Raw genomic sequence first — 21,211 nt, forward strand, 5'->3', positions numbered from 1 at the left:
AACTCACAGAGTTGAACATTCCTTTACATAGAGCAGTTTTGCAACACCCTTTCGGTGGAAAGTGAAAGTGCTTATCTGGTGCGATGGCGGCATCTAGTGGATAAGGAAATACATTCAGATGAAAACAAGATACATCCATTCTCAGAAACTTCTTTGTGATGACTGCATTCTACTCACAGAGTTGAACCTTCCTTTTGATAGAGCAGTTTTGAAACACTCTTTTTGTGGAATCTGCAAGTGGCTATTTGGAGCGCTTTGAGGCCTATGCTGGAAAAGGAAATCTCTTCACATAAAACCTAGACAGAAGTATTCCCAGAAAGTTTTTCTGATGTGCGCATTCAACTCACCGAGTTGAGCCTTCCTTTAGATAGAGCAGTTTGGAAACACTCTGTCTGTAGTACCTGCGAGTGGATATTTGGAGTGCTTTGAGTGCTACACTGTAAAAGCAAATATCTTCACTTGGAATCTAGACAGAAGAATTCTCAGAGACTTCCCTGTGCTCTCTGCATTCCACTCACAGAGTTGAACCTTCCTTTTGATAGAACAGTTTTGAAACACTCTTGTGGTAGAATCTGCAAGTCGATATTTGGAAGGTTTGGAGGCCTATCCTGGGAAAGGAAATATCTTCCCATCAAAACTAGACAGAAGCATTCTCAGAAACTTCTTAGTGATGTGCGCATTCAAGTCACAGAGTTGAAGCTTCCTTTTGATATAGCAGTTTTGAACCACTCTTTTAGTAGAATCTGCAGGTGGATGTTTGGAGAGCTAAGAGGCCAACACTGGAAAAGGAAATCTCTTCACGTAAAAACTAGACGGAAGCATTCTCAGAAACTTCAATGGGCTTTACGCATTCAACTCACAGAGTGCAATGTTGCTTTTGAGAGCGCAGTTTTAAAACACTGTTTTTGTAGAATTTGCTAGAGGATGTTTGGAGCGATGTGAGGCCTTTGCTGGAAAAGGAAATATCTTCACATAAAACCTGGACAGAAGCATTCTCAGAAACTCCTTTGTGATGAGTGCATTCAAATCACACACTTGAACCTTCCTTTGGAAAGAGCAGTTTTGAAACACTCTTTCTGAAGAATCTGCAAGTGGATATTTGGAGCGATTTGAGGCCTATGCTGGAAATGAAATATCTTCACCTAAAAACTAGACGGAAGCATTCTCAGAAACTCCTTTGTGATGAGTGCATTCAACTCACAGAGTTGAAGCTTCCTTTTGATAGAGCAGTTTTGAAACACTCTTTTAGCAGCATCTGCAGGTGGATATTTGGAGCGCTTTGAGGCCAAGGCTGGAAAACGAAATATCATCACATAAAAACTCGACAGAAGCATTCTCTGAAACTCCTTTGTGATGAGTGCATTCAACTCACAGACTCGAACGTTTCTTTTGATAGAACAGTTTAGAAACACTCCTTTTGTAGAATCTGCAAGTGTTTATTTGGAGCGCTTGGAGGCCTATGTTGGAAAAGGACATATCTTCACATCAAAAGTAGACAGACGCATTCTCAGAAACTTCTTTGTGATGAGTGCATTGAACTCACGGAGTTGAACCTACCTATTGATAGAGAAGTTTGGAAACACCCTTTTTGTAGAATCTGCAAGTGAATATTTGGCGCGATTTGAGGCCTATGCAGGAAACGGAAATATCTTCACATGAAAACTAGACAGATGAATTCTCAGAAACGTCTTTGTGATGAGTGCATTCAACTCACAGACTTGAAGCTTCCTTTTGAAAGAGCAGTTTCGAAACACTCTTTTTGTAGAATCTGCAAGTGGATATTTGGAGCGCTTTGAGGGCTATGCTGGAAAAGTTAATACCTTCACCTAGAAACTAGACAGACGCAAACCCAGAAACTTCTTTGTGACGTGTGCATTGAACTCACAGAGTTGAACCTTTCTTTTGATACAGAAGTTTTGAAACACTCTTTTCGTAGAATCTTCAAGTGGATGGATGGAGTGATTTGAGGCCTATGCTGGAAAAGGAAATACCTTCACGTAGAAACGAGACAAAAGCATTCTCAGAAAGTTCCCTGTGCTTTGTGCATTCAACTCACAGAGTTGAACATTCCCTTTGATAGAGCAGTTTTGAAACACTCTTTTTGTAGAATCTGCAAGTGGATATTTGGAGCGCTTTGAGGCCTCTGCCGCCAAAGGAATTATCATTGCATAAAAACTAGATGGAAGCGTTCTCAGAAACTTCCTTGTGATGAGTGCATTCAACTCGCAGAGTGGAACCTTCCTTTCGATAGACCAGTTTTGAAACACTGTTTTTGTAGAATCCGCAAGTGGCTATTTGGAGCTCTTTGAGGCTTATGCTGGAAAAGGAAATATCTTCGTCTACAAACTAGACAGAAGCATTCTCAGAAACTTCTTTGTCATGTGGGGATTGAACTCACAGAGTTGAACATTCCTTTACATAGAGCAGTTTTGCAACACCCTTTCGGTGGAAAGTGAAAGTGCTTATCTGGTGCGATGGCGGCATCTAGTGGATAAGGAAATACATTCAGATGAAAACAAGATACATCCATTCTCAGAAACTTCTTTGTGATGACTGCATTCTACTCACAGAGTTGAACCTTCCTTTTGATAGAGCAGTTTTGAAACACTCTTTTTGTGGAATCTGCAAGTGGCTATTTGGAGCGCTTTGAGGCCTATGCTGGAAAAGGAAATCTCTTCACATAAAACCTAGACAGAAGTATTCCCAGAAAGTTTTTCTGATGTGCGCATTCAACTCACCGAGTTGAACCTTCCTTTAGATAGAGCAGTTTGGAAACACTCTGTCTGTAGTACCTGCGAGTGGATATTTGGAGTGCTTTGAGTGCTACACTGTAAAAGCAAATATCTTCACTTGGAATCTAGACAGAAGAATTCTCAGAGACTTCCCTGTGCTCTCTGCATTCCACTCACAGAGTTGAACCTTCCTTTTGATAGAACAGTTTTGAAACACTCTTGTGGTAGAATCTGCAAGTCGATATTTGGAAGGTTTGGAGGCCTATCCTGGGAAAGGAAATATCTTCCCATCAAAACTAGACAGAAGCATTCTCAGAAACTTCTTAGTGATGTGCGCATTCAAGTCACAGAGTTGAAGCTTCCTTTTGATATAGCAGTTTTGAACCACTCTTTTAGTAGAATCTGCAGGTGGATGTTTGGAGAGCTAAGAGGCCAACACTGGAAAAGGAAATCTCTTCACGTAAAAACTAGACGGAAGCATTCTCAGAAACTTCAATGGGCTTTACGCATTCAACTCACAGAGTGCAATGTTGCTTTTGAGAGCGCAGTTTTAAAACACTGTTTTTGTAGAATTTGCTAGAGGATGTTTGGAGCGATGTGAGGCCTTTGCTGGAAAAGGAAATATCTTCACATAAAACCTGGACAGAAGCATTCTCAGAAACTCCTTTGTGATGAGTGCATTCAAATCACACACTTGAACCTTCCTTTGGAAAGAGCAGTTTTGAAACACTCTTTCTGAAGAATCTGCAAGTGGATATTTGGAGCGATTTGAGGCCTATGCTGGAAATGAAATATCTTCACCTAAAAACTAGACGGAAGCATTCTCAGAAACTCCTTTGTGATGAGTGCATTCAACTCACAGAGTTGAAGCTTCCTTTTGATAGAGCAGTTTTGAAACACTCTTTTAGCAGCATCTGCAGGTGGATATTTGGAGCGCTTTGAGGCCAAGGCTGGAAAACGAAATATCATCACATAAAAACTCGACAGAAGCATTCTCTGAAACTCCTTTGTGATGAGTGCATTCAACTCACAGACTCGAACGTTTCTTTTGATAGAACAGTTTAGAAACACTCCTTTTGTAGAATCTGCAAGTGTTTATTTGGAGCGCTTGGAGGCCTATGTTGGAAAAGGACATATCTTCACATCAAAAGTAGACAGACGCATTCTCAGAAACTTCTTTGTGATGAGTGCATTGAACTCACGGAGTTGAACCTACCTATTGATAGAGAAGTTTGGAAACACCCTTTTTGTAGAATCTGCAAGTGAATATTTGGCGCGATTTGAGGCCTATGCAGGAAACGGAAATATCTTCACATGAAAACTAGACAGATGAATTCTCAGAAACGTCTTTGTGATGAGTGCATTCAACTCACAGACTTGAAGCTTCCTTTTGAAAGAGCAGTTTCGAAACACTCTTTTTGTAGAATCTGCAAGTGGATATTTGGAGCGCTTTGAGGGCTATGCTGGAAAAGTTAATACCTTCACCTAGAAACTAGACAGACGCAAACCCAGAAACTTCTTTGTGACGTGTGCATTGAACTCACAGAGTTGAACCTTTCTTTTGATACAGAAGTTTTGAAACACTCTTTTCGTAGAATCTTCAAGTGGATGGATGGAGTGATTTGAGGCCTATGCTGGAAAAGGAAATACCTTCACGTAGAAACGAGACAAAAGCATTCTCAGAAAGTTCCCTGTGCTTTGTGCATTCAACTCACAGAGTTGAACATTCCCTTTGATAGAGCAGTTTTGAAACACTCTTTTTGTAGAATCTGCAAGTGGATATTTGGAGCGCTTTGAGGCCTCTGCCGCCAAAGGAATTATCATTGCATAAAAACTAGATGGAAGCGTTCTCAGAAACTTCCTTGTGATGAGTGCATTCAACTCGCAGAGTGGAACCTTCCTTTCGATAGACCAGTTTTGAAACACTGTTTTTGTAGAATCCGCAAGTGGCTATTTGGAGCTCTTTGAGGCTTATGCTGGAAAAGGAAATATCTTCGTCTACAAACTAGACAGAAGCATTCTCAGAAACTTCTTTGTCATGTGGGGATTGAACTCACAGAGTTGAACATTCCTTTACATAGAGCAGTTTTGCAACACCCTTTCGGTGGAAAGTGAAAGTGCTTATCTGGTGCGATGGCGGCATCTAGTGGATAAGGAAATACATTCAGATGAAAACAAGATACATCCATTCTCAGAAACTTCTTTGTGATGACTGCATTCTACTCACAGAGTTGAACCTTCCTTTTGATAGAGCAGTTTTGAAACACTCTTTTTGTGGAATCTGCAAGTGGCTATTTGGAGCGCTTTGAGGCCTATGCTGGAAAAGGAAATCTCTTCACATAAAACCTAGACAGAAGTATTCCCAGAAAGTTTTTCTGATGTGCGCATTCAACTCACCGAGTTGAACCTTCCTTTAGATAGAGCAGTTTGGAAACACTCTGTCTGTAGTACCTGCGAGTGGATATTTGGAGTGCTTTGAGTGCTACACTGTAAAAGCAAATATCTTCACTTGGAATCTAGACAGAAGAATTCTCAGAGACTTCCCTGTGCTCTCTGCATTCCACTCACAGAGTTGAACCTTCCTTTTGATAGAACAGTTTTGAAACACTCTTGTGGTAGAATCTGCAAGTCGATATTTGGAAGGTTTGGAGGCCTATCCTGGGAAAGGAAATATCTTCCCATCAAAACTAGACAGAAGCATTCTCAGAAACTTCTTAGTGATGTGCGCATTCAAGTCACAGAGTTGAAGCTTCCTTTTGATATAGCAGTTTTGAACCACTCTTTTAGTAGAATCTGCAGGTGGATGTTTGGAGAGCTAAGAGGCCAACACTGGAAAAGGAAATCTCTTCACGTAAAAACTAGACGGAAGCATTCTCAGAAACTTCAATGGGCTTTACGCATTCAACTCACAGAGTGCAATGTTGCTTTTGAGAGCGCAGTTTTAAAACACTGTTTTTGTAGAATTTGCTAGAGGATGTTTGGAGCGATGTGAGGCCTTTGCTGGAAAAGGAAATATCTTCACATAAAACCTGGACAGAAGCATTCTCAGAAACTCCTTTGTGATGAGTGCATTCAAATCACACACTTGAACCTTCCTTTGGAAAGAGCAGTTTTGAAACACTCTTTCTGAAGAATCTGCAAGTGGATATTTGGAGCGATTTGAGGCCTATGCTGGAAATGAAATATCTTCACCTAAAAACTAGACGGAAGCATTCTCAGAAACTCCTTTGTGATGAGTGCATTCAACTCACAGAGTTGAAGCTTCCTTTTGATAGAGCAGTTTTGAAACACTCTTTTAGCAGCATCTGCAGGTGGATATTTGGAGCGCTTTGAGGCCAAGGCTGGAAAACGAAATATCATCACATAAAAACTCGACAGAAGCATTCTCTGAAACTTCTTTGTGATGAGTGCATTCAACTCACAGACTCGAACGTTTCTTTTGATAGAACAGTTTAGAAACACTCCTTTTGTAGAATCTGCAAGTGTTTATTTGGAGCGCTTGGAGGCCTATGTTGGAAAAGGACATATCTTCACATCAAAAGTAGACAGACGCATTCTCAGAAACTTCTTTGTGATGAGTGCATTGAACTCACGGAGTTGAACCTACCTATTGATAGAGAAGTTTGGAAACACCCTTTTTGTAGAATCTGCAAGTGAATATTTGGCGCGATTTGAGGCCTATGCAGGAAACGGAAATATCTTCACATGAAAACTAGACAGATGAATTCTCAGAAACGTCTTTGTGATGAGTGCATTCAACTCACAGACTTGAAGCTTCCTTTTGAAAGAGCAGTTTCGAAACACTCTTTTTGTAGAATCTGCAAGTGGATATTTGGAGCGCTTTGAGGGCTATGCTGGAAAAGTTAATACCTTCACCTAGAAACTAGACAGACGCAAACCCAGAAACTTCTTTGTGACGTGTGCATTGAACTCACAGAGTTGAACCTTTCTTTTGATACAGAAGTTTTGAAACACTCTTTTCGTAGAATCTTCAAGTGGATGGATGGAGTGATTTGAGGCCTATGCTGGAAAAGGAAATACCTTCACGTAGAAACGAGACAAAAGCATTCTCAGAAAGTTCCCTGTGCTTTGTGCATTCAACTCACAGAGTTGAACATTCCCTTTGATAGAGCAGTTTTGAAACACTCTTTTTGTAGAATCTGCAAGTGGATATTTGGAGCGCTTTGAGGCCTCTGCCGCCAAAGGAATTATCATTGCATAAAAACTAGATGGAAGCGTTCTCAGAAACTTCCTTGTGATGAGTGCATTCAACTCGCAGAGTGGAACCTTCCTTTCGATAGACCAGTTTTGAAACACTGTTTTTGTAGAATCCGCAAGTGGCTATTTGGAGCTCTTTGAGGCTTATGCTGGAAAAGGAAATATCTTCGTCTACAAACTAGACAGAAGCATTCTCAGAAACTTCTTTGTCATGTGGGGATTGAACTCACAGAGTTGAACATTCCTTTACATAGAGCAGTTTTGCAACACCCTTTCGGTGGAAAGTGAAAGTGCTTATCTGGTGCGATGGCGGCATCTAGTGGATAAGGAAATACATTCAGATGAAAACAAGATACATCCATTCTCAGAAACTTCTTTGTGATGACTGCATTCTACTCACAGAGTTGAACCTTCCTTTTGATAGAGCAGTTTTGAAACACTCTTTTTGTGGAATCTGCAAGTGGCTATTTGGAGCGCTTTGAGGCCTATGCTGGAAAAGGAAATCTCTTCACATAAAACCTAGACAGAAGTATTCCCAGAAAGTTTTTCTGATGTGCGCATTCAACTCACCGAGTTGAACCTTCCTTTAGATAGAGCAGTTTGGAAACACTCTGTCTGTAGTACCTGCGAGTGGATATTTGGAGTGCTTTGAGTGCTACACTGTAAAAGCAAATATCTTCACTTGGAATCTAGACAGAAGAATTCTCAGAGACTTCCCTGTGCTCTCTGCATTCCACTCACAGAGTTGAACCTTCCTTTTGATAGAACAGTTTTGAAACACTCTTGTGGTAGAATCTGCAAGTCGATATTTGGAAGGTTTGGAGGCCTATCCTGGGAAAGGAAATATCTTCCCATCAAAACTAGACAGAAGCATTCTCAGAAACTTCTTAGTGATGTGCGCATTCAAGTCACAGAGTTGAAGCTTCCTTTTGATATAGCAGTTTTGAACCACTCTTTTAGTAGAATCTGCAGGTGGATGTTTGGAGAGCTAAGAGGCCAACACTGGAAAAGGAAATCTCTTCACGTAAAAACTAGACGGAAGCATTCTCAGAAACTTCAATGGGCTTTACGCATTCAACTCACAGAGTGCAATGTTGCTTTTGAGAGCGCAGTTTTAAAACACTGTTTTTGTAGAATTTGCTAGAGGATGTTTGGAGCGATGTGAGGCCTTTGCTGGAAAAGGAAATATCTTCACATAAAACCTGGACAGAAGCATTCTCAGAAACTCCTTTGTGATGAGTGCATTCAAATCACACACTTGAACCTTCCTTTGGAAAGAGCAGTTTTGAAACACTCTTTCTGAAGAATCTGCAAGTGGATATTTGGAGCGATTTGAGGCCTATGCTGGAAATGAAATATCTTCACCTAAAAACTAGACGGAAGCATTCTCAGAAACTCCTTTGTGATGAGTGCATTCAACTCACAGAGTTGAAGCTTCCTTTTGATAGAGCAGTTTTGAAACACTCTTTTAGCAGCATCTGCAGGTGGATATTTGGAGCGCTTTGAGGCCAAGGCTGGAAAACGAAATATCATCACATAAAAACTCGACAGAAGCATTCTCTGAAACTCCTTTGTGATGAGTGCATTCAACTCACAGACTCGAACGTTTCTTTTGATAGAACAGTTTAGAAACACTCCTTTTGTAGAATCTGCAAGTGTTTATTTGGAGCGCTTGGAGGCCTATGTTGGAAAAGGACATATCTTCACATCAAAAGTAGACAGACGCATTCTCAGAAACTTCTTTGTGATGAGTGCATTGAACTCACGGAGTTGAACCTACCTATTGATAGAGAAGTTTGGAAACACCCTTTTTGTAGAATCTGCAAGTGAATATTTGGCGCGATTTGAGGCCTATGCAGGAAACGGAAATATCTTCACATGAAAACTAGACAGATGAATTCTCAGAAACGTCTTTGTGATGAGTGCATTCAACTCACAGACTTGAAGCTTCCTTTTGAAAGAGCAGTTTCGAAACACTCTTTTTGTAGAATCTGCAAGTGGATATTTGGAGCGCTTTGAGGGCTATGCTGGAAAAGTTAATACCTTCACCTAGAAACTAGACAGACGCAAACCCAGAAACTTCTTTGTGACGTGTGCATTGAACTCACAGAGTTGAACCTTTCTTTTGATACAGAAGTTTTGAAACACTCTTTTCGTAGAATCTTCAAGTGGATGGATGGAGTGATTTGAGGCCTATGCTGGAAAAGGAAATACCTTCACGTAGAAACGAGACAAAAGCATTCTCAGAAAGTTCCCTGTGCTTTGTGCATTCAACTCACAGAGTTGAACATTCCCTTTGATAGAGCAGTTTTGAAACACTCTTTTTGTAGAATCTGCAAGTGGATATTTGGAGCGCTTTGAGGCCTCTGCCGCCAAAGGAATTATCATTGCATAAAAACTAGATGGAAGCGTTCTCAGAAACTTCCTTGTGATGAGTGCATTCAACTCGCAGAGTGGAACCTTCCTTTCGATAGACCAGTTTTGAAACACTGTTTTTGTAGAATCCGCAAGTGGCTATTTGGAGCTCTTTGAGGCTTATGCTGGAAAAGGAAATATCTTCGTCTACAAACTAGACAGAAGCATTCTCAGAAACTTCTTTGTCATGTGGGGATTGAACTCACAGAGTTGAACATTCCTTTACATAGAGCAGTTTTGCAACACCCTTTCGGTGGAAAGTGAAAGTGCTTATCTGGTGCGATGGCGGCATCTAGTGGATAAGGAAATACATTCAGATGAAAACAAGATACATCCATTCTCAGAAACTTCTTTGTGATGACTGCATTCTACTCACAGAGTTGAACCTTCCTTTTGATAGAGCAGTTTTGAAACACTCTTTTTGTGGAATCTGCAAGTGGCTATTTGGAGCGCTTTGAGGCCTATGCTGGAAAAGGAAATCTCTTCACATAAAACCTAGACAGAAGTATTCCCAGAAAGTTTTTCTGATGTGCGCATTCAACTCACCGAGTTGAACCTTCCTTTAGATAGAGCAGTTTGGAAACACTCTGTCTGTAGTACCTGCGAGTGGATATTTGGAGTGCTTTGAGTGCTACACTGTAAAAGCAAATATCTTCACTTGGAATCTAGACAGAAGAATTCTCAGAGACTTCCCTGTGCTCTCTGCATTCCACTCACAGAGTTGAACCTTCCTTTTGATAGAACAGTTTTGAAACACTCTTGTGGTAGAATCTGCAAGTCGATATTTGGAAGGTTTGGAGGCCTATCCTGGGAAAGGAAATATCTTCCCATCAAAACTAGACAGAAGCATTCTCAGAAACTTCTTAGTGATGTGCGCATTCAAGTCACAGAGTTGAAGCTTCCTTTTGATATAGCAGTTTTGAACCACTCTTTTAGTAGAATCTGCAGGTGGATGTTTGGAGAGCTAAGAGGCCAACACTGGAAAAGGAAATCTCTTCACGTAAAAACTAGACGGAAGCATTCTCAGAAACTTCAATGGGCTTTACGCATTCAACTCACAGAGTGCAATGTTGCTTTTGAGAGCGCAGTTTTAAAACACTGTTTTTGTAGAATTTGCTAGAGGATGTTTGGAGCGATGTGAGGCCTTTGCTGGAAAAGGAAATATCTTCACATAAAACCTGGACAGAAGCATTCTCAGAAACTCCTTTGTGATGAGTGCATTCAAATCACACACTTGAACCTTCCTTTGGAAAGAGCAGTTTTGAAACACTCTTTCTGAAGAATCTGCAAGTGGATATTTGGAGCGATTTGAGGCCTATGCTGGAAATGAAATATCTTCACCTAAAAACTAGACGGAAGCATTCTCAGAAACTCCTTTGTGATGAGTGCATTCAACTCACAGAGTTGAAGCTTCCTTTTGATAGAGCAGTTTTGAAACACTCTTTTAGCAGCATCTGCAGGTGGATATTTGGAGCGCTTTGAGGCCAAGGCTGGAAAACGAAATATCATCACATAAAAACTCGACAGAAGCATTCTCTGAAACTCCTTTGTGATGAGTGCATTCAACTCACAGACTCGAACGTTTCTTTTGATAGAACAGTTTAGAAACACTCCTTTTGTAGAATCTGCAAGTGTTTATTTGGAGCGCTTGGAGGCCTATGTTGGAAAAGGACATATCTTCACATCAAAAGTAGACAGACGCATTCTCAGAAACTTCTTTGTGATGAGTGCATTGAACTCACGGAGTTGAACCTACCTATTGATAGAGAAGTTTGGAAACACCCTTTTTGTAGAATCTGCAAGTGAATATTTGGCGCGATTTGAGGCCTATGCAGGAAACGGAAATATCTTCACATGAAAACTAGACAGATGAATTCTCAGAAACGTCTTTGTGATGAGTGCATTCAACTCACAGACTTGAAGCTTCCTTTTGAAAGAGCAGTTTCGAAACACTCTTTTTGTAGAATCTGCAAGTGGATATTTGGAGCGCTTTGAGGGCTATGCTGGAAAAGTTAATACCTTCACCTAGAAACTAGACAGACGCAAACCCAGAAACTTCTTTGTGACGTGTGCATTGAACTCACAGAGTTGAACCTTTCTTTTGATACAGAAGTTTTGAAACACTCTTTTCGTAGAATCTTCAAGTGGATGGATGGAGTGATTTGAGGCCTATGCTGGAAAAGGAAATACCTTCACGTAGAAACGAGACAAAAGCATTCTCAGAAAGTTCCCTGTGCTTTGTGCATTCAACTCACAGAGTTGAACATTCCCTTTGATAGAGCAGTTTTGAAACACTCTTTTTGTAGAATCTGCAAGTGGATATTTGGAGCGCTTTGAGGCCTCTGCCGCCAAAGGAATTATCATTGCATAAAAACTAGATGGAAGCGTTCTCAGAAACTTCCTTGTGATGAGTGCATTCAACTCGCAGAGTGGAACCTTCCTTTCGATAGACCAGTTTTGAAACACTGTTTTTGTAGAATCCGCAAGTGGCTATTTGGAGCTCTTTGAGGCTTATGCTGGAAAAGGAAATATCTTCGTCTACAAACTAGACAGAAGCATTCTCAGAAACTTCTTTGTCATGTGGGGATTGAACTCACAGAGTTGAACATTCCTTTACATAGAGCAGTTTTGCAACACCCTTTCGGTGGAAAGTGAAAGTGCTTATCTGGTGCGATGGCGGCATCTAGTGGATAAGGAAATACATTCAGATGAAAACAAGATACATCCATTCTCAGAAACTTCTTTGTGATGACTGCATTCTACTCACAGAGTTGAACCTTCCTTTTGATAGAGCAGTTTTGAAACACTCTTTTTGTGGAATCTGCAAGTGGCTATTTGGAGCGCTTTGAGGCCTATGCTGGAAAAGGAAATCTCTTCACATAAAACCTAGACAGAAGTATTCCCAGAAAGTTTTTCTGATGTGCGCATTCAACTCACCGAGTTGAACCTTCCTTTAGATAGAGCAGTTTGGAAACACTCTGTCTGTAGTACCTGCGAGTGGATATTTGGAGTGCTTTGAGTGCTACACTGTAAAAGCAAATATCTTCACTTGGAATCTAGACAGAAGAATTCTCAGAGACTTCCCTGTGCTCTCTGCATTCCACTCACAGAGTTGAACCTTCCTTTTGATAGAACAGTTTTGAAACACTCTTGTGGTAGAATCTGCAAGTCGATATTTGGAAGGTTTGGAGGCCTATCCTGGGAAAGGAAATATCTTCCCATCAAAACTAGACAGAAGCATTCTCAGAAACTTCTTAGTGATGTGCGCATTCAAGTCACAGAGTTGAAGCTTCCTTTTGATATAGCAGTTTTGAACCACTCTTTTAGTAGAATCTGCAGGTGGATGTTTGGAGAGCTAAGAGGCCAACACTGGAAAAGGAAATCTCTTCACGTAAAAACTAGACGGAAGCATTCTCAGAAACTTCAATGGGCTTTACGCATTCAACTCACAGAGTGCAATGTTGCTTTTGAGAGCGCAGTTTTAAAACACTGTTTTTGTAGAATTTGCTAGAGGATGTTTGGAGCGATGTGAGGCCTTTGCTGGAAAAGGAAATATCTTCACATAAAACCTGGACAGAAGCATTCTCAGAAACTCCTTTGTGATGAGTGCATTCAAATCACACACTTGAACCTTCCTTTGGAAAGAGCAGTTTTGAAACACTCTTTCTGAAGAATCTGCAAGTGGATATTTGGAGCGATTTGAGGCCTATGCTGGAAATGAAATATCTTCACCTAAAAACTAGACGGAAGCATTCTCAGAAACTCCTTTGTGATGAGTGCATTCAACTCACAGAGTTGAAGCTTCCTTTTGATAGAGCAGTTTTGAAACACTCTTTTAGCAGCATCTGCAGGTGGATATTTGGAGCGCTTTGAGGCCAAGGCTGGAAAACGAAATATCATCACATAAAAACTCGACAGAAGCATTCTCTGAAACTCCTTTGTGATGAGTGCATTCAACTCACAGACTCGAACGTTTCTTTTGATAGAACAGTTTAGAAACACTCCTTTTGTAGAATCTGCAAGTGTTTATTTGGAGCGCTTGGAGGCCTATGTTGGAAAAGGACATATCTTCACATCAAAAGTAGACAGACGCATTCTCAGAAACTTCTTTGTGATGAGTGCATTGAACTCACGGAGTTGAACCTACCTATTGATAGAGAAGTTTGGAAACACCCTTTTTGTAGAATCTGCAAGTGAATATTTGGCGCGATTTGAGGCCTATGCAGGAAACGGAAATATCTTCACATGAAAACTAGACAGATGAATTCTCAGAAACGTCTTTGTGATGAGTGCATTCAACTCACAGACTTGAAGCTTCCTTTTGAAAGAGCAGTTTCGAAACACTCTTTTTGTAGAATCTGCAAGTGGATATTTGGAGCGCTTTGAGGGCTATGCTGGAAAAGTTAATACCTTCACCTAGAAACTAGACAGACGCAAACCCAGAAACTTCTTTGTGACGTGTGCATTGAACTCACAGAGTTGAACCTTTCTTTTGATACAGAAGTTTTGAAACACTCTTTTCGTAGAATCTTCAAGTGGATGGATGGAGTGATTTGAGGCCTATGCTGGAAAAGGAAATACCTTCACGTAGAAACGAGACAAAAGCATTCTCAGAAAGTTCCCTGTGCTTTGTGCATTCAACTCACAGAGTTGAACATTCCCTTTGATAGAGCAGTTTTGAAACACTCTTTTTGTAGAATCTGCAAGTGGATATTTGGAGCGCTTTGAGGCCTCTGCCGCCAAAGGAATTATCATTGCATAAAAACTAGATGGAAGCGTTCTCAGAAACTTCCTTGTGATGAGTGCATTCAACTCGCAGAGTGGAACCTTCCTTTCGATAGACCAGTTTTGAAACACTGTTTTTGTAGAATCCGCAAGTGGCTATTTGGAGCTCTTTGAGGCTTATGCTGGAAAAGGAAATATCTTCGTCTACAAACTAGACAGAAGCATTCTCAGAAACTTCTTTGTCATGTGGGGATTGAACTCACAGAGTTGAACATTCCTTTACATAGAGCAGTTTTGCAACACCCTTTCGGTGGAAAGTGAAAGTGCTTATCTGGTGCGATGGCGGCATCTAGTGGATAAGGAAATACATTCAGATGAAAACAAGATACATCCATTCTCAGAAACTTCTTTGTGATGACTGCATTCTACTCACAGAGTTGAACCTTCCTTTTGATAGAGCAGTTTTGAAACACTCTTTTTGTGGAATCTGCAAGTGGCTATTTGGAGCGCTTTGAGGCCTATGCTGGAAAAGGAAATCTCTTCACATAAAACCTAGACAGAAGTATTCCCAGAAAGTTTTTCTGATGTGCGCATTCAACTCACCGAGTTGAACCTTCCTTTAGATAGAGCAGTTTGGAAACACTCTGTCTGTAGTACCTGCGAGTGGATATTTGGAGTGCTTTGAGTGCTACACTGTAAAAGCAAATATCTTCACTTGGAATCTAGACAGAAGAATTCTCAGAGACTTCCCTGTGCTCTCTGCATTCCACTCACAGAGTTGAACCTTCCTTTTGATAGAACAGTTTTGAAACACTCTTGTGGTAGAATCTGCAAGTCGATATTTGGAAGGTTTGGAGGCCTATCCTGGGAAAGGAAATATCTTCCCATCAAAACTAGACAGAAGCATTCTCAGAAACTTCTTAGTGATGTGCGCATTCAAGTCACAGAGTTGAAGCTTCCTTTTGATATAGCAGTTTTGAACCACTCTTTTAGTAGAATCTGCAGGTGGATGTTTGGAGAGCTAAGAGGCCAACACTGGAAAAGGAAATCTCTTCACGTAAAAACTAGACGGAAGCATTCTCAGAAACTTCAATGGGCTTTACGCATTCAACTCACAGAGTGCAATGTTGCTTTTGAGAGCGCAGTTTTAAAACACTGTTTTTGTAGAATTTGCTAGAGGATGTTTGGAGCGATGTGAGGCCTTTGCTGGAAAAGGAAATATCTTCACATAAAACCTGGACAGAAGCATTCTCAGAAACTCCTTTGTGATGAGTGCATTCAAATCACACACTTGAACCTTCCTTTGGAAAGAGCAGTTTTGAAACACTCTTTCTGAAGAATCTGCAAGTGGATATTTGGAGCGATTTGAGGCCTATGCTGGAAATGAAATATCTTCACCTAAAAACTAGACGGAAGCATTCTCAGAAACTCCTTTGTGATGAGTGCATTCAACTCACAGAGTTGAAGCTTCCTTTTGATAGAGCAGTTTTGAAACACTCTTTTAGCAGCATCTGCAGGTGGATATTTGGAGCGCTTTGAGGCCAAGGCTGGAAAACGAAATATCATCACATAAAAACTCGACAGAAGCATTCTCTGAAACTCCTTTGTGATGAGTGCATTCAACTCACAGACTCGAACGTTTCTTTTGATAGAACAGTTTAGAAACACTCCTTTTGTAGAATCTGCAAGTGTTTATTTGGAGCGCTTGGAGGCCTATGTTGGAAAAGGACATATCTTCACATCAAAAGTAGACAGACGCATTCTCAGAAACTTCTTTGTGATGAGTGCATTGAACTCACGGAGTTGAACCTACCTATTGATAGAGAAGTTTGGAAACACCCTTTTTGTAGAATCTGCAAGTGAATATTTGGCGCGATTTGAGGCCTATGCAGGAAACGGAAATATCTTCACATGAAAACTAGACAGATGAATTCTCAGAAACGTCTTTGTGATGAGTGCATTCAACTCACAGACTTGAAGCTTCCTTTTGAAAGAGCAGTTTCGAAACACTCTTTTTGTAGAATCTGCAAGTGGATATTTGGAGCGCTTTGAGGGCTATGCTGGAAAAGTTAATACCTTCACCTAGAAACTAGACAGACGCAAACCCAGAAACTTCTTTGTGACGTGTGCATTGAACTCACAGAGTTGAACCTTTCTTTTGATACAGAAGTTTTGAAACACTCTTTTCGTAGAATCTTCAAGTGGATGGATGGAGTGATTTGAGGCCTATGCTGGAAAAGGAAATACCTTCACGTAGAAACGAGACAAAAGCATTCTCAGAAAGTTCCCTGTGCTTTGTGCATTCAACTCACAGAGTTGAACATTCCCTTTGATAGAGCAGTTTTGAAACACTCTTTTTGTAGAATCTGCAAGTGGATATTTGGAGCGCTTTGAGGCCTCTGCCGCCAAAGGAATTATCATTGCATAAAAACTAGATGGAAGCGTTCTCAGAAACTTCCTTGTGATGAGTGCATTCAACTCGCAGAGTGGAACCTTCCTTTCGATAGACCAGTTTTGAAACACTGTTTTTGTAGAATCCGCAAGTGGCTATTTGGAGCTCTTTGAGGCTTATGCTGGAAAAGGAAATATCTTCGTCTACAAACTAGACAGAAGCATTCTCAGAAACTTCTTTGTCATGTGGGGATTGAACTCACAGAGTTGAACATTCCTTTACATAGAGCAGTTTTGCAACACCCTTTCGGTGGAAAGTGAAAGTGCTTATCTGGTGCGATGGCGGCATCTAGTGGATAAGGAAATACATTCAGATGAAAACAAGATACATCCATTCTCAGAAACTTCTTTGTGATGACTGCATTCTACTCACAGAGTTGAACCTTCCTTTTGATAGAGCAGTTTTGAAACACTCTTTTTGTGGAATCTGCAAGTGGCTATTTGGAGCGCTTTGAGGCCTATGCTGGAAAAGGAAATCTCTTCACATAAAACCTAGACAGAAGTATTCCCAGAAAGTTTTTCTGATGTGCGCATTCAACTCACCGAGTTGAACCTTCCTTTAGATAGAGCAGTTTGGAAACACTCTGTCTGTAGTACCTGCGAGTGGATATTTGGAGTGCTTTGAGTGCTACACTGTAAAAGCAAATATCTTCACTTGGAATCTAGACAGAAGAATTCTCAGAGACTTCCCTGTGCTCTCTGCATTCCACTCACAGAGTTGAACCTTCCTTTTGATAGAACAGTTTTGAAACACTCTTGTGGTAGAATCTGCAAGTCGATATTTGGAAGGTTTGGAGGCCTATCCTGGGAAAGGAAATATCTTCCCATCAAAACTAGACAGAAGCATTCTCAGAAACTTCTTAGTGATGTGCGCATTCAAGTCACAGAGTTGAAGCTTCCTTTTGATATAGCAGTTTTGAACCACTCTTTTAGTAGAATCTGCAGGTGGATGTTTGGAGAGCTAAGAGGCCAACACTGGAAAAGGAAATCTCTTCACGTAAAAACTAGACGGAAGCATTCTCAGAAACTTCAATGGGCTTTACGCATTCAACTCACAGAGTGCAATGTTGCTTTTGAGAGCGCAGTTTTAAAACACTGTTTTTGTAGAATTTGCTAGAGGATGTTTGGAGCGATGTGAGGCCTTTGCTGGAAAAGGAAATATCTTCACATAAAACCTGGACAGAAGCATTCTCAGAAACTCCTTTGTGATGAGTGCATTCAAATCACACACTTGAACCTTCCTTTGGAAAGAGCAGTTTTGAAACACTCTTTCTGAAGAATCTGCAAGTGGATATTTGGAGCGATTTGAGGCCTATGCTGGAAATGAAATATCTTCACCTAAAAACTAGACGGAAGCATTCTCAGAAACTCCTTTGTGATGAGTGCATTCAACTCACAGAGTTGAAGCTTCCTTTTGATAGAGCAGTTTTGAAACACTCTTTTAGCAGCATCTGCAGGTGGATATTTGGAGCGCTTTGAGGCCAAGGCTGGAAAACGAAATATCATCACATAAAAACTCGACAGAAGCATTCTCTGAAACTCCTTTGTGATGAGTGCATTCAACTCACAGACTCGAACGTTTCTTTTGATAGAACAGTTTAGAAACACTCCTTTTGTAGAATCTGCAAGTGTTTATTTGGAGCGCTTGGAGGCCTATGTTGGAAAAGGACATATCTTCACATCAAAAGTAGACAGACGCATTCTCAGAAACTTCTTTGTGATGAGTGCATTGAACTCACGGAGTTGAACCTACCTATTGATAGAGAAGTTTGGAAACACCCTTTTTGTAGAATCTGCAAGTGAATATTTGGCGCGATTTGAGGCCTATGCAGGAAACGGAAATATCTTCACATGAAAACTAGACAGATGAATTCTCAGAAACGTCTTTGTGATGAGTGCATTCAACTCACAGACTTGAAGCTTCCTTTTGAAAGAGCAGTTTCGAAACACTCTTTTTGTAGAATCTGCAAGTGGATATTTGGAGCGCTTTGAGGGCTATGCTGGAAAAGTTAATACCTTCACCTAGAAACTAGACAGACGCAAACCCAGAAACTTCTTTGTGACGTGTGCATTGAACTCACAGAGTTGAACCTTTCTTTTGATACAGAAGTTTTGAAACACTCTTTTCGTAGAATCTTCAAGTGGATGGATGGAGTGATTTGAGGCCTATGCTGGAAAAGGAAATACCTTCACGTAGAAACGAGACAAAAGCATTCTCAGAAAGTTCCCTGTGCTTTGTGCATTCAACTCACAGAGTTGAACATTCCCTTTGATAGAGCAGTTTTGAAACACTCTTTTTGTAGAATCTGCAAGTGGATATTTGGAGCGCTTTGAGGCCTCTGCCGCCAAAGGAATTATCATTGCATAAAAACTAGATGGAAGCGTTCTCAGAAACTTCCTTGTGATGAGTGCATTCAACTCGCAGAGTGGAACCTTCCTTTCGATAGACCAGTTTTGAAACACTGTTTTTGTAGAATCCGCAAGTGGCTATTTGGAGCTCTTTGAGGCTTATGCTGGAAAAGGAAATATCTTCGTCTACAAACTAGACAGAAGCATTCTCAGAAACTTCTTTGTCATGTGGGGATTGAACTCACAGAGTTGAACATTCCTTTACATAGAGCAGTTTTGCAACACCCTTTCGGTGGAAAGTGAAAGTGCTTATCTGGTGCGATGGCGGCATCTAGTGGATAAGGAAATACATTCAGATGAAAACAAGATACATCCATTCTCAGAAACTTCTTTGTGATGACTGCATTCTACTCACAGAGTTGAACCTTCCTTTTGATAGAGCAGTTTTGAAACACTCTTTTTGTGGAATCTGCAAGTGGCTATTTGGAGCGCTTTGAGGCCTATGCTGGAAAAGGAAATCTCTTCACATAAAACCTAGACAGAAGTATTCCCAGAAAGTTTTTCTGATGTGCGCATTCAACTCACCGAGTTGAACCTTCCTTTAGATAGAGCAGTTTGGAAACACTCTGTCTGTAGTACCTGCGAGTGGATATTTGGAGTGCTTTGAGTGCTACACTGTAAAAGCAAATATCTTCACTTGGAATCTAGACAGAAGAATTCTCAGAGACTTCCCTGTGCTCTCTGCATTCCACTCACAGAGTTGAACCTTCCTTTTGATAGAACAGTTTTGAAACACTCTTGTGGTAGAATCTGCAAGTCGATATTTGGAAGGTTTGGAGGCCTATCCTGGGAAAGGAAATATCTTCCCATCAAAACTAGACAGAAGCATTCTCAGAAACTTCTTAGTGATGTGCGCATTCAAGTCACAGAGTTGAAGCTTCCTTTTGATATAGCAGTTTTGAACCACTCTTTTAGTAGAATCTGCAGGTGGATGTTTGGAGAGCTAAGAGGCCAACACTGGAAAAGGAAATCTCTTCACGTAAAAACTAGACGGAAGCATTCTCAGAAACTTCAATGGGCTTTACGCATTCAACTCACAGAGTGCAATGTTGCTTTTGAGAGCGCAGTTTTAAAACACTGTTTTTGTAGAATTTGCTAGAGGATGTTTGGAGCGATGTGAGGCCTTTGCTGGAAAAGGAAATATCTTCACATAAAACCTGGACAGAAGCATTCTCAGAAACTCCTTTGTGATGAGTGCATTCAAATCACACACTTGAACCTTCCTTTGGAAAGAGCAGTTTTGAAACACTCTTTCTGAAGAATCTGCAAGTGGATATTTGGAGCGATTTGAGGCCTATGCTGGAAATGAAATATCTTCACCTAAAAACTAGACGGAAGCATTCTCAGAAACTCCTTTGTGATGAGTGCATTCAACTCACAGAGTTGAAGCTTCCTTTTGATAGAGCAGTTTTGAAACACTCTTTTAGCAGCATCTGCAGGTGGATATTTGGAGCGCTTTGAGGCCAAGGCTGGAAAACGAAATATCATCACATAAAAACTCGACAGAAGCATTCTCTGAAACTCCTTTGTGATGAGTGCATTCAACTCACAGACTCGAACGTTTCTTTTGATAGAACAGTTTAGAAACACTCCTTTTGTAGAATCTGCAAGTGTTTATTTGGAGCGCTTGGAGGCCTATGTTGGAAAAGGACATATCTTCACATCAAAAGTAGACAGACGCATTCTCAGAAACTTCTTTGTGATGAGTGCATTGAACTCACGGAGTTGAACCTACCTATTGATAGAGAAGTTTGGAAACACCCTTTTTGTAGAATCTGCAAGTGAATATTTGGCGCGATTTGAGGCCTATGCAGGAAACGGAAATATCTTCACATGAAAACTAGACAGATGAATTCTCAGAAACGTCTTTGTGATGAGTGCATTCAACTCACAGACTTGAAGCTTCCTTTTGAAAGAGCAGTTTCGAAACACTCTTTTTGTAGAATCTGCAAGTGGATATTTGGAGCGCTTTGAGGGCTATGCTGGAAAAGTTAATACCTTCACCTAGAAACTAGACAGACGCAAACCCAGAAACTTCTTTGTGACGTGTGCATTGAACTCACAGAGTTGAACCTTTCTTTTGATACAGAAGTTTTGAAACACTCTTTTCGTAGAATCTTCAAGTGGATGGATGGAGTGATTTGAGGCCTATGCTGGAAAAGGAAATACCTTCACGTAGAAACGAGACAAAAGCATTCTCAGAAAGTTCCCTGTGCTTTGTGCATTCAACTCACAGAGTTGAACATTCCCTTTGATAGAGC

This window comes from Pongo abelii, chromosome 4, assembly GCF_028885655.2.
Source record: "Pongo abelii isolate AG06213 chromosome 4, NHGRI_mPonAbe1-v2.0_pri, whole genome shotgun sequence".
NCBI classification, from domain to species: domain Eukaryota; kingdom Metazoa; phylum Chordata; class Mammalia; order Primates; family Hominidae; genus Pongo; species Pongo abelii.